The sequence below is a fragment of the Nipponia nippon genome, unplaced genomic scaffold, assembly GCF_047370975.1.
Source record: "Nipponia nippon isolate SJK-2023a ecotype South Korea unplaced genomic scaffold, ASM4737097v1 scaffold_9, whole genome shotgun sequence".
NCBI lineage: Eukaryota > Metazoa > Chordata > Aves > Pelecaniformes > Threskiornithidae > Nipponia > Nipponia nippon.
This window is the reverse complement of record NW_028262413.1, coordinates 41,055,930-41,070,587: the sequence shown is the minus strand read 5'-3', so window position 1 is coordinate 41,070,587 and position 14,658 is coordinate 41,055,930. Positions and strand designations below refer to the sequence as shown.

The window sequence follows — 14,658 nt, the reverse complement described above, 5'->3', positions numbered from 1 at the left end:
ATTTTTGAGAGGAAATGTTAAGTCTTGCACTTACTAGCTAGCTATAAGCAGAGTAGGCATCAATTAAACTGTACCATAAAACCACTCCAATGTCTAGATCAGCACATAAGGCTGACTATTACATTTTAAAGCATCACCTTTGACAATCCCGTACTGCTCCCCTTGCAAACTGATTAGGATTAAAATTCCCGTTTAACAGATGAGAAAACAGATGCAGGAAGGCAGGGAAAGGGCCTGCTCTGAAGCTGTATGGTAAGTGAACACTAAGTTGAGTCTTCCTGGTCTGCAGTCAGCCATACCCTGTTCTTTGCTGGTGTAGCAGAATTATTTAGCACTGAGCACGGAGGGATTGTGCTACTGATGCCATAGGAAGCAGAGTGTGTCCAGGGTGACAGAAATCCTTTGCATAACTTATAGTGGGTGTGATCTGTGTTACGCCAGCATAGACTTGCACGTGATTCCAACAGCTATATACTTCTTCTAGAGGACCAGCCGCTGCCAAAAGCTTAAAAGCAAAATGATGCTATTAAATGTGGCTGAAAAAAAAAAAAGGGATGCTGTTTTTTTCTTTTGCAAAGCCGGTTTACATGGCATGACCTTGGCTCTGGAAAGAATCATTATCGTGTCTGTAGAGAGAAGCTAAAAGTTTGCTTCAGTCAAGCCCCTGTTTGCTCAGAGCTGGGCCTGGTAGATTTCAGAAATGAGTGACCATGCAGGACTGATGCTTGTCAGGAGCATGCTACTTCTGAGCGTTTTCTGAAACAGTCATGTCATCTTCCCACCCCACCTTCCTCCATTCCCCTTGGGAGCCAGGGATGGGGGAGCCCAGCCAACATGCAGGTTCATCTTCTAAAGGCCCTAAGGGTGATATGTCCTCAACAGTGGCACTGCAACAACTCTCCTGGAGACACTCCACAGCCTGGAAGAGGGATTTGCTTTCAAGCAAATAAGGTAAGTAAATCCTCTTTTGTTCCTCCCTTTAAATCCTATGATGCTGCCAAGCTCGTCCTTTCTCCTTGTTATTTTAATGCTTCATAGCCCTGCAGACTGGCCTCTTTATCCCATTGCCATGGCTGTCTAGCTTTGCTTGACATTTTTAGCTGTCTAACTTTCTCTCTCTAGATCAACTCCCCATTTCCACTGTGCTGGTTTTGGCTGGGAGAGAGTTAATTTTCTTCACAGTAGCTAGTATGAGACTATATGTTTTGGATTTGTGTTGAAAAGAGTGTTGATAATTCAGGGATGTTTCAGTTACTGCTCAGCAGCGCTTACACAGAGTCAAGGCCTTTTCTGCTCCTCATACCACCTTGCCAGCGAGTGGGCTGGGGGTGCACAAAAAGCTGGGAGGAGACACAGCTGGGCAGCTGACCCCAAATGACCAAAGGGATATTCCACACCGTATGACGTCATACTCAGCGTATAAACTAAGGGGAAAGCTGGCTGGGGGGGGCCGCTGCTCGGGCCAGGCTGGGTATCAGTCGGTGGGTGGTGAGCAATTGTTTTCATTTGCATCACTTGTCGGTCTTGGGATTTATTTATCTCTCTTTTTGTTATTCTCTTTTTCATTACAATTTTTTATTACTACTACTACTACTACTACTACTACTACTACTACTACTACTATTATTATTATTATTATTTTATTTTATTTTAATTATTAAACTGTCCTTATCTCAACCCATGAGTTTTCTCACTTTTCTGATTCTCTACCCCATCCCACTGTGGGGGGGAGTGAGCAAGCGGCTGTGTGGTGCTTAGTTGCCGGCTGGGGTTAAACCACAACACCTACATTGACATGTTATGCCCGCTGCTTTGCTCTTTCAGTTTGCAGTACTGTCCTGGTAATAAATAGAGCAATCAGTGTATATCCTCTGAGTGGCTGAAGTTTCCTTCTTCTGTCTCCATTTCAAGATCACAGTATCACCTACTCGTTTCCATCCCTTTCTAATGGATATTCCCATGCGCATGACCTGGCCTACAGCCACATGTTTCTGATACTCCAGGGCACCTGGCCTCTGTTCTGAAGCCTCATTACACATCCAAGCCCACAGACTTGCAGGATACCCAGCCACTCCCTTTGAGCAGCTTATTACTGTATTAGATATGAACCTTGGGGAGCTGGGGGAGGTTCGTGAAAGGCCAGCATTAATGGCCATTAGGGAGAGAGATAATTACTTAATGCTAGTACAGCACTTTGACGATGTAAAGCTATATAAGTGCTATATACAAGTACTATTATAAGGCTCGAGTTTTGTCTGTTAGCAAGGCAAGCTGGTGTCTGGGGAAAAAATTCTCCTTGTCCCAGCTTTCTGAATGACATCCAGCTGATTAGGAAGGGAAAATATGACATATTATCCCCAATGAGTTTGACAGTACAGCAGCAGGTAGTGGAGCAGCAGTGTTCAGAGAAGACTGCGCACTATATCCATGTTTTTGGCCGTTAACAGAAATACTATGGAAATCAAAACCAGAGTAGGGCTTAAAAACCCTCATGAGACCTTTGGACTGGTGGGAATTCAGACCCTAACGTGTTAAAGACAGCTCTTAGTGGGCAGCCCTGTTTTTCCCCTCCTGGCTCACATACTAGCTTCAGGGCTGTAGCCCAAAGTAGCATTCAGAGGGGAGCTACCGAGCCATCCCCTCCATGCTCACAGTTGAAGGTTGCTTCATGGATCTCAGCTAAGAACAGAATTTGGTCTCTGGCATACTCTAAGGCTGTGTTTTATTTTCCTTTTTGTGCAGTTTCCTTCCCAACTTTGTAATAAAATAAAAAATAAATCAGTGCTTTTATTTTCTTTGGTCATTTGACATTTGCTTTCCAAGGTCATTTGACATCTTTCTTCCTGTTCCTGGCATACTTCAGGGAGGCTCTGGTCCTGCTCCTGCCTTGGGAAAGTCACAAGAAACACCGAAGGTGTCTTCATGTGGTGCAGCGTTATTTGAATTTCCCTTTTATGTGCAGGAAGCTGAGACGTTTGAGTTTGTACAGAATCACGTAGCAGTAGCTGAGGCTTTGGCACCATTTCTCTCCAGGAAAAAATCCACTCAACACTCAATCCACACAACCTAGTGATAGGACACACATTCTCTGATTGCTGTCTCTGTTCCTGTTGCTGTAGGTAGGGATGACCTGGGACCTTCTTTAACTGCAGACCTGGCTGTCATCCCAGGCTGGGCTGCACCAGGACATATGTTCTTTAGACCTCAGCTCTAGGAGCTGGGTGATCCCTGGAAGATACTTAGCTCTGAACCTGCCCCCAGCAGGCAGATGTATGTCCCCATCAGGACACATTCATTCCTGCTGCAGGCAGGATGTGTTATTCAGCAGTTCTGGACAGCCTTGTATGAATAAGAGCCACAGGTGGCTGGGTCACCCGGGAGGACACAAGGACAAAAAAAAAGCAATGCAAGCAAGAAGCAGGAAAAGCTTCTCTGTTTGGCTAAGTTGAGCTCTTGGAGAAAAACAAACAACAAACAAAACTGCTGTAGATCACGTCTTTGTGAGCTGAAGTTTGTCAGATCAGGTCGGGGCATGTGAAGGTGGCTTCTCAGGGGTGAGGCAAAGGGCCGTACGTGCTCATGGCTGGGTCTCCAGGAGGAGTCACTCCTTCCCTGCCTTCAGTGCAGGATCCAGCAGCACTGAAAGACATTTGTCTATCATCAGATGTGCCAGTATTCTGTCTGTGTGAGTCCTGACAGATTCCTGGGCACCTTTTGCAAAGCAGAGGGATTAACTCTGACATGCCAGACAGAGCTGAGCATTGCTGAACATTAGCTGTCCTGCACTTCATAGTTTTAACTGTCACTTTACTAGGCGCTTAAGTACCCAAGTAGTTTACATCAGAGGCAGCTGAACTTAGGTGCAAGTTGTGACTGGATGTGATTCCCAAGTACTTTATCTGTAATAATTTCCTTTCAGCTTATCCAGAAAGAAGGTCACTAGTTACATCTGAGACTGCACCATTTCCAGAATTACTCTGGCCTCAAAAAATCCCTGAGGTGTTCCCCTGACTGAAAGGCATCATGCGTTACGGCCGTACCACCCCCAGGCTGAGCCTCTTCTAAGTGATTGAAAAGCCGTCACTGCAAACTCTCAGCGTAGCCCTGTCCTTGCCTTCAGGTCTTGTGCCTTTGCTGTCCCTGCTGTCATAGCCAGTGCTGAACGTGAGCTTAAAGCCAGTCAACAAAACCCAAAAAGCTTCTGCCAAACATTTTGACTCACTTGACTTCTTGTGTCCTCACCATGCAGCACTCCTCATGTGTCGGCTCCACTTTCTGGGCACTGCAGATCTGATCCTCTCCTAATCCTCACCCTCTGCACCTAGCCATCTCTTCCATTGCAGGCTTTGGCAGTGCCGCATCACGGGGCTTGCTGCTCCCCTGCATGCCAGTGACTGAAGACATCTCACAGCAATTTGCAAGGGATCACAGAGGATTTTTTGAGATTTACAGAATGCACAAAGCAACCTGTAGCTGTTTCTCCTACCTGCATGCAGCTGTGCTGGGTGTCCCAGCCTTGTCCAAAGCAGGGGGAGATGCAGGTCACCTGCTGCCAGAGGGAAGAGGGTTGGACTTACCCAGAGAGAGAGCACGAGGAAAGAAACCAAATGTCCCTGTCATGAGATGGTGTAAGGAGCCAGATGGACTTGCTCAGGAGCAGGAAAGACTGACCAGGCAGGGTTAATGTGAAACTGAGAAGGCGGTGAGACCTTCCTGCTGTCAGTAGGACCGTTTGGCAAGGGACCGTTTGTTCCCCCCAGATGCACATACTGTGTTTAAACATGAATCTAAAAATAAAGCCTGCCATTGACATTGTTTTTCCTTACTTCATTTAACAATCTAGTTGCTTTATGACCTGTAATTCTGAATCACTTTGAATCAAGCGGTGTAATTTGCAAGCAGGGACAGCAGCCTTTTTCCCCCTTCCCCTCATCTCTGCTCCACTGAGTGTGTTTTAATCCACGGTTTTCAGAATTCCTAATGGGCCATTAACAAGCTGCCAATTACTTATGCAAATGAGAGGGGGCAGACATGGAGGGGTGGCTGTAGCTAGAGGTAAATTCTGCTACCTCAAAGCAGTCTGAGATAAATCACTGCTGCTCTAAGAGCTGCCTGTACCCAAGAGTCCTCTCAGTTATATTATCTGCCATCTAAAAATGCCAGGGGTAATGCAGAGGATGGTTAAGAAAAGGGAAACAGAGGAGTAATCACACATATATTTTTAATTATGTTTGCCAATAATCTATTTGGTGTGCTCCTTACCACAGTTCACTCCTCCCCTTTTCTTCCCAGAACTCAAAGCAGCAGTACTCACTGCTAGGAAAGGGCTGTACAACCAGCCTGCAGAGGACCAAAGGTCAGTTTTTCATTTTCATATAAGTAAATGCTCCAAAAGCCATGATCTCCAACACCGGGACATAAACTGTGAGAAAGACGAGCCATGCCTCATTCAGCTGGGAAGAAGTGGGAGCATAGCAGCTGTAGTTTGCAAAGCACCTAGTAAAGAGGTCAGCGAGGCTACCACCAGGTCCTAGCAGGTCATAAACCCCTGTCCTAAGAATTGCTGCTAGAGCCTTCCCAGGTGAAGGAGAGGTGACCAGCCTCCTGATCCCCTGGGCCACCTACTGAAAGCTTCTTCTGGCCCAGAACGACAAGACCCCCACACTAGGATCTCAGACAGTGGAGGAAAGTGGTGGCACTAGGAAAGGATTCACTGGTGGAAGACCCAGTGCCCTCCCAGGAGTCCCACTGCTTGGCTGTGGTTTGGCACTGGGCAGCTGTGCTGAGGGGTGCATGCAGATGGTGTCCTCTGTGGTCTTCTGCACCACAGCCACAACATGGGCACCACATCTGGACTGTTTGAAAGCTACCAACTAAGCCACCTTTCTCCTGGTCACTGCCCAGATAACAGCAGAGGCTGGGAAGGCCACTAAACCTATTCAGACTACAGCCACCAGATAGTTTGTCAGGCACCAAATGGATTTACCAATTTGTCTCCACCAGGCTGGAGATGCTTGCACCATACCACAGCTTTTTAGGACAGGCCTGCTCAGAGACATGCAATACCAATGAAACAGCACAGCTGTCAGCTGGTTCCAGCTTCAAAGAGGATCTGTAGTCTGCAAAGACTGTATGTGCCGACAGAAATTGTCCATGACTGATCTGCATTATCATTTTGCAGTGAGCTGGTAATACTACAAGAAGTGTTTAATAGCTCAAAAGCTAATCAGATAGAGGCTAAGTTAAACCATCATGATGCAAGAAATGCGTCCATCAGGATTCCACTCTCTTGGCGATGCAGAGAATGAAAATCAGCTCAGTTTCTGGCTTTGGAAAGTAGGAAGAAGATTTGTCCAATAAATTTTAACCTGGCAATATAAAAGCAAAGTTTTAAAATGGCCTGAGAAATGCAGCTTAGGAAATAGGACCAATAAAGCACTTGCATGTGCGATCACTCCATGCTAAAATGCTTTCAGATTGGTATCTCATAATCTCCCCTTCCATCGTGTCTCTCTCTCCTTCTGTCCTGACAGTGACTCCCCTCTGGGTAGCCAATAATGCTCCGTCTTTGTCTGCAGCCAGAGCCATTCCTGACTGACGAATACACATGATTTAGATAAAGCTCCATTACTTAACTTCTGGATGCTGGATAATCAGTTCAACTGCCTTGGCATTAATCATAATAATATTCAAAATTCATTAAGCTAGATTGTTTGGAAATCTATTTCTTGTTAATGTCAGATTCACTGAGCATAGGCCCGGCAGCATACAGACAGAAATTTAATACAACGCGGGGTATGGGAACTCCCTATAGAAGCAGTCCCTTTCTTTACGTGCAGCTGGACCATGATCTGGCAGCTCCTGCCTGGTTTGTCATTTGTGAATCTTGTTAAGTAGCAGTGAAACACTGTGAGCATGCTGCCTGTTGCTTGATCAAGGGGCATCTATAAAAATATATAGCTGAGTATGGAGTTTTTAAGGGAGAAGGTTAGGTGTTCAGATCATCCACAAATTGTAATAGTATCTTTTGTATCTAAAAACTGGGCAGGCAACCCCGAGACTTTTATGCACAATCATGGTATGGAGGCACAAAAATCAAAATTCTTTTTAAAATAGAAATCTGTTCCTTACTTTCCTGAAAATTTACAGTGCTTTAGATTAGAGGATGGGGCCTTAGTGCTTTACCAAGATGAAAACCTTTCAGCAATAAAATGGCTGGATCATTCCTTCTAGCCAGTTTTCTGTAGGCCAATTGCGGACGGTTCCCAATGGTGCGCTTCCTAATGGTTTATTTGGCCTGTTTAAGCATTTTGGGTGATGGTGCTTTCCTTCAGGTATGAGTTCTCACCCTTTAGTTGAACAGTGGTTTCTCAGCAGGCAAACATCACAGAAATACAGAACAACTGCAGGAGATGCATACGCTTTCTCTCCTAATGAAGGCAGTGCAGGCACAGATGGCATCTCAGACAAATGCATTGCAAGCCGTGTTAAAATAAAGAGCTCATCATCGGAGGCTGCAGTGTCACACCTACTAATGATGTGATTAAACTCATCAGTGCCGGTGGGAAAGCTGTGCCAGCTCTGGCACTGCTGAATAGAGAGCTGCATTTCACGGCAGAGGAAAACCCCACCCCACCCCCAATTAGGCCACTGTAGGGACACATTGAATAGATGCTGCTAATGGCTAAACTTCCTGAGACCTAAAATAAAGGAGGTTGCCCTGGACTTTTCCCATGCCTGCCTGACGCATCCCTGTCAAAAGGTGGTGTGGCATGCAGAGGAGAGGCTGCAGATGGTCACAACAGCCAAAGAAGGACAGGCACAGGAGAAGAGAGCGACTGCGCCCATCTGAGCACAGCTGCGATGGGAGAGCCGCAGCAGCACTGGGAAGTGGCAGAACTAAAACCAGTGAAAGCCAAAATGGAGGCATGTGCAGAAGGTGAGGCTGGGGTTTGGCGGCAGGATTCAGATGGAAAACAAACTAAATTTGAAAATTTGAAGGAATCAAGCATTGCATCCTCTCCCACTCTGTTTTTCCACATGAAACTTTCTGTGCATTCAAGTTTCCTCCATTCGTTATCAAGTTTTCTGGATGCCCTTGAGTAGGACAGAGTTGCTGGAGTCCCATGCATTTTAACCACTGTGTTAAAAATCTTCCTCCCTACTTTATTTAGCCAGGAGCATAAATAAATAAGCAAACCCACAAACACAGGAACCTGGTTCCCAGATGCCATTAGAGCCCTCGAGCTCTAAGTGGCCACTGCAGATATCACTAGTTGCCTTCTGCTCCCCTTCCTGCAGCCAGCCAGACGCTCCACCCCAGTGAGCCCCTCTGGGACCATTTCACAAACCCAGCACCCGGTAGGACACATTTGACTGTATTTGCTGCAATATAGGACTGCTGCTAGATGGTGAGCTCTCTGAACCAGGCGAGTTTTCCTAGAGGAGTCTCTAGCCACCAGCTCTCCATTAAGGTTAGCCACAAGAGGAAGGACGGAAGGAGAAAGCGAGTCTAAAGAAACCACTAATGTTCTGCAGTGTTTCATAGGATGAATGACCCCTGCAGACATATGCTGAGCAGACAGGACAGTCCTCAATTATGTCATTGCTGAAGCATTTACTTCAAGGAGAAACGTGACTACAAATGCTGGGCTTAAAGCCTTGGCTGGTTTCACTGCCTCTGGATAAGCCGCTCTAGTCCAAGAGCGTTAGGTATGTGTATGCAGCATGCACAGGCAATAACACGCATGTCTGCGTATGAAAGAGCTTTACAGCCCAAAGAGTAGAGCTGAAAAAAAACAACCCTGTTAAATTTCATTCTGTCCTCTTTCCTTTGTGAGAGAGGGCCCTAAAGAATTTGCTAAGGTATTGATGGGTGCCCATCCACATATCCCAGTGGGCAACCCACGGTCTCCCTCAGGAAATCACAAGCAAATCTTGCCTACAGGATGGAAATTTCGTGCTTGTCACACTGATTTTCCCCAGCCTCATCCTCACCGCATTATCCCTGTGCTAACTTCTATATACTTCTCTCAAAGTTTTCTAACCTTCAAGGTCACAACTTTGTAAATATTTGCGATCAGGTAGCACATCTCCTCACTTTGATCATTCTTTAGCCAAATTATTTACATACACCTCTTTCTAACCTCAGCAATCAATTGCTTCACACTGTCTTTTTTTCTGCTGCACCTCTCCAGAAGCTGTCGACCTTATGGATACTCTTTGTGGGGCTGAGTCAGGGAGACGTGGCTGTGTAATAAAAGAGTATTTAAAATAATGATTGCTGTAGAAGCACACACTTTGCTCTTTGACTTGGGTTCTTTACATGGATCGCTTCCGAAGAGCATTTGTTTCACTGGCACACTGAAAGCCACAAGCTTGCTGGGGAGCTGCCACCCCACAAGGGACTGTGCTTGGTTCGAAGAGGACAGGGTTTATAAAGACAAAATGCAACGTGGCCCGGGGCAGGCACAATCTCACTTTACAGTGATACTTGCTGTATATTGATCAGAACCAGCTCGGTCCTTTATTAGCCACCTGAGAGGTGCAATGAACTGCTACTGGAATTTGTGCTTGATAATCAAAGGCATTTGTCATTCTTTGAAATGCTCTGTGAGTAGGTGTTTGATTTGGGTGCACGTGAAAAATGGAGGACAGCAATCCAGAGCAAGAGGCAGGGAGGCAGCAGGCACAAGTAGGGTGTCCTGCTGCCCACCCCTCATCCTGACCCACAGGGCATCCCAACTGCAGCATCCCACATGGCCCCATGGACACCATCCCACAGGGCAGGACCCAGCAGCTGTGCAGCTCTGTGGCTCAGCACAGTCCTCCACCACTGGCAAAGCTCTCCCTGATGAAGCTTGAAGAGCAGCAGCCGTTGCTGCTGTTCAGCCCCCAGCTGCCTGGCACACATAGCTCCCTCAAAGCCCTCCTTTCTGTTTTGGCTTTCCTGCATTTCCTAGACAAACTGCTCTGGGTTTTTTTCCTCCCTCTCACTGACATGTACCGGTGGCCTTGCTGCCCTCTCATTGCACCTCTCCCAGCTTGAATTTTAAACTATTTAACAGCTTTAAGTGCACCTAATGAGGTTTCAGTCTGCACTTTGCTGCCACCCCTCTGCCTCTCTGACACCAGGAAGAAGAGTGGTTTGGAAACCTATTGATGACTTCCCTGCGTTGGAGGTTGAATTATATGGTAACTGGTGACCTTGTAAGTACAGGGTAATCTGCTGTGTAATACCAGGGTAAATTATCCCAGTACTTCTGTCTTTTCCACGGCAGCCTTCTGCAGAGATGGAAATACAGCCCGTTAAATGGTAATTAATCTTTGAACCATTTGACACTTGCCTAAGCCAGTGAGGAGTAACCAGCAGAAGCCCACTCGCTCTGTGCAGGGCAAGGGACCGGCTCAGGAGCCACCACTCTGGGACTGTCTGATGTGACCTGGCCAAAGCAGGGGCTACTTTGTCACCCAGCCTTTCCGGGTGCCAGCTGCCTGGGGCAGCGGGTATGGGCTGCTTTCTCAGAGCTGTCTCCTGCCTGCCCTGTGTTAGGCATCACTTATTCAAAGGGACACATCCAGAGTCATCTGCAGGAGGAAGGGGGCACCAGGGGCATGTGGATGCCCGAGGGGAACAGGCACCCATCCTGTCTGCATTAGCAGGATGGTGGCAGAGGTTCAGAGCAGCTCAGCCGTGATGGGGGTGAGCTGTCTGGAACGCTTTCTTACCCTCATCGTGAAGGAGGTGCATGGGAGCAGCACCAATGATTTCCTCTGAAACCATCCAAACCAGCTAGGCGCAGCTCAGGCATTCACCCTGCAAAACTCCAGGAAAACCAGCCAAGAGATCCGCTTTCTCCATCCCCACTGTGAGATGCACTTCATTCCCTCCCACGAAAACAGCCTGTCGCCCCAGGGCTGGGGGCTGCCTGTCTGACCCCTGATACCTTTATGGCAATGAAATATATTTACACACATTTTAGACCTGCTGACATCATTCCCTCTGGAGAGCTTTGGGTTTTTATAGCAACCACGGTAATGATTTTCAGATTATAGACTAATAAAATATTTTAATTTGTTAGGAACATTAAGGTGGGCACTGTAAGATTCTTATGACATTTAAATAGTGCTTAAAAAAAAAAAGGGGGGGGGGGGGGGGGAGAGGTTTCTGAGTGCATTTCTTTTCCAAACAGGAGCACTGAAATAGAAAGTCAAATTCCCCCACGCTGGTACCGAGATCAGCTCTGACACCTCCCCTCCATGCCTGTTTCACTTGAATACCTGCCAAGTTAAATAAGCAAACATGGGATTTCGGCGTCCTAGCTGCAAACCTGTTTTTGTCAAGTGAGCCCTCCTCCTTAGTCACTCTGGCTGATTATGATGTGCGGCAGTGGCCTGATCTAAGTGTGTACAACTCCATGCCATTGCCCTCTATGGGCTGGGTCACAACTAATGGGTGCTGTAACGGGTAACACAGAGATTTTGCCTATACTCACCTAGTTCTTTCCCCCCTCATTCAGTGCACACTCCGATTAACTAACTGGACAAGACTGTAAAGCAAGTCATGGGTCTAGAGCATCCCATCATTTCCATGGCATGCAACGTACACTGTGTGCCACAATGCAGATGGCTGCAGCAGCCCCTTTCCTCTGGCTGGGTAGCAATTGCATGGTTTGGAGTGAGTAAGACTGCACTGAATAAAGCAGGGGCATTCTGGAGAACGAAAGTTGCCCTTGCAGCTCTGTGGGTTGATATGGCTGATAGCTCTGTGCTTCATTTTCTAACCTGTAAAACGGGGCAATGCAACTCACTGACTTCTCAAAGATGCTGTGCAGGTAGTGACTTGTACAGTAAAGTAATAAATGGCATGGAAAAGCCTGCCAAGAAAGGGAAAAATAGTCAAACAGTTAGCTCAGGGTTAGTTATCCTGGCAAAAGAAACAGAGGGTTATGCAATGAATATTATGGAGAAGAATAGCAAAGAAGTTCCTTTGTTCTGTGAGTACTTTTGCCCGGTACCTCAACTGGATCATATAAGATTAACGGCAGGTGATTATGTAAAGTCTGTACTACAAGGCAGAGGCAAGTGTGAGCCCGGGCCTCCCCATTATCATTACCTGACCTTGCACGTTCCCTTCTGCAACCTCAGCATTTTTTTGTGGATAGGATTTCTGGGTGGTTATTTTAAGAAAACTGTGTTAAATTTCTTGCTTCTGTGCCAGGTACCTGCTGTTTAACAAACGGGTCATGACTAAGCAGAGACTGCAAATTAGAAGTATCTACAAGTTAAAGCAATGAGATTCTGGGACTTTCTTCCCTTAGGACCACATTTAATAGTGGTGCTTGATTATGAAAAGGATAAATCTGATGTGATTGATGGAACAGGGGATAGGATTTGATGATCCAGGGAATCCCTTCTAGCCCTCTCTACTCCTAATTGAATTATTTTTTAAGGGTGGGGGGATGCAGTGCTCTACTGATGGCAAACAATGGCAAAGTGTGTAGATACCTGCTAATGGTTAGCGGATCTCCATCCCCAGATTTAACCACTTCCCATCACCAAGAAGGTGGAGCAGGTCTTTCTCCTGGTTCTGCCCATCCTGAACACACCAAGCAGAGGTGGGCACAAGGATCCTACCTGCTTCCCTCTTTGCATTTTCCAACTACTGAGGACTTCCAAAATTCACTCTCCTTGAACCAGTACCACAAATGTCTCAGCTCACAGGTTCCCTAGGTATTTCTAAGGTACTTACCTGTCTCCCAACACCATAATGACTGTGTCCCTTGCAATCTTTTTTTCATGTGAATCTCCTCAGTGAAGATGAGCAGGGATCACCTTTTAACAACAGGAAACTGAGGCACAGAAAGACTAACTGAATTTCCTATGGCAACAGAGGACATCGGTAGCATGGACGGGACCTGCAGCCCAGTCCAAGGCTGGGATCTCACTGCTGGACTCTTCTTCTTCTCCGTACACCTAACTGAGCTCACCCTTTCAGACAGGAATAGCAGAGTAGAAAGTGTTTTTCAGCCCAGGCATTCACTGGTCTGGGATTCCCATCCTCTGTCAAGCCAAGGGGGCTGAGCTTGGGGTTTCTGAGGGCACAGTGCAAGGTTGTTTCAGAAGGGATGCAAAGGGAGAGTGGTTATGTTCCTTTTTCCCCCCTGAGTAGTTTTAATTCTTTAATTCCTACTTGCTAATAAGATAAAACACTGTGATTCTGCAGGATCAAATGGTGCAGGATAAGCACAGGGAGTTTATTAATTAGCATGCTTTCAGGGCTGGGAAAAAAATAATAAAAAAAAGCAACACGGTCACAGATGATAGCTATAAATATGACTCAATCATTACCTGCCATGACATTTTAGCCAAGGGGAGGCTGTCATGTTAGTGCTGGGCATGGCACTCTGATAGTGAATAAAAATCATAAATGAGAGGGCAAGGCTTTCTCTCTCCAAAATGTGGCTATTCACAGATATGTGCTACATTTCACCAGGGCCTGATCCTGCAAATAATACCAGGTATAACACTTCTGTGTGTGAGTGCTCCTCTGGCTTCCCACGGCTTGCTTGGAGCAGTGAGTGCTAAACCCAGTGGTAAGTGGTTGCAGGATCAGATTCATAGTGTGCCAAGCATTTTGGATGAAAAGAGCTATAAAGAAGTCACATATTATTATGTCACATTGCAAAGGTCAACCCCAGTATTTGTTCTGTCACAAGGACATGATTGAAAGGCAAAAAAATAGTGTCAGGGCACAGGGGAAAATAATTTTTTAAAAACTGCCTTCAGGGCTGAGGATACAAAATTACATCAGTGCTTAGAACTAAATTCCCATCCACACCCCGCAATTCAATTTTGGCTCAGAAAGGCATAAACGTAACAAAATCACCTTTCGGTGGCACGTCTTCTTATCCACTGACATATCCCCTGTAAAATCAGCGATATCTAAACTCACACTCCTGTGTGATTCTGGCACCAGGAACTGCCAGAGCCCTGCTCCGTCACGGATCCCAGGAGGGCTTTGCAAGATCCACTCAGCTGCTTAACACCACGTAGGCATCCACTTAATCCCCGTCGTTGCCGGGGCAGGAGGAGTGGTGGTGATGCTGGGAGGAGGCTGGGTGGTGGAACAGCTAGTCCTTCAGCACCTGGCCAGGAGCATACACCTCACCTAGCAATGTCACAGGGAGGTTTGGGCAATTGGACCCTGTTAATTTGTCCCAGTCATGGCTACTTTACAAATATTTATGTCCATCTCTCTGGGCTTGCTGGCACAAGGAAGCTATTGAGAAATAAAGTGTGGAAGCAATCACTTTCCTGCCTTAACTTATGAGGGGTCATAACTGCTCTGCACAGACAATGTCTTTGGGTGGATTAGCTCAATCCACTTCCAAAACGGACTCAAGCAAAGGCTCCCAAACTTTCTGGATCAACAGAGCACTTCCTTGTGTGCCAGAAGCAAAATCACACAAGACAGTCAAGTTCAATGTTTGCCCCTCTCACAGGCTTCTGCAGCTCACCTCCAGTAGCCTTGCAGCTTGCTGGCGGTAGCTTCTGGGATTCTGTGACAGCTGGGGACCCACTGGGCTGAGCATCCCTACACAGAGGCTCCAGCATGCAGCAAGCACAACGGGATGATGGCTCGCCTCTGTGGAAGGG

The 14,658-nt window shown here is 46.6% G+C and overlaps 1 protein-coding gene across 5 annotated transcripts in view; it reads right to left on the bottom strand.

Moving 5' to 3' along the window:
* The window catches only part of NTRK3 (neurotrophic receptor tyrosine kinase 3), a 231,968-nt gene that overhangs the window by 20,101 nt on the left and 197,209 nt on the right, over positions 1–14,658 (bottom strand). The window lies entirely within an intron of this gene.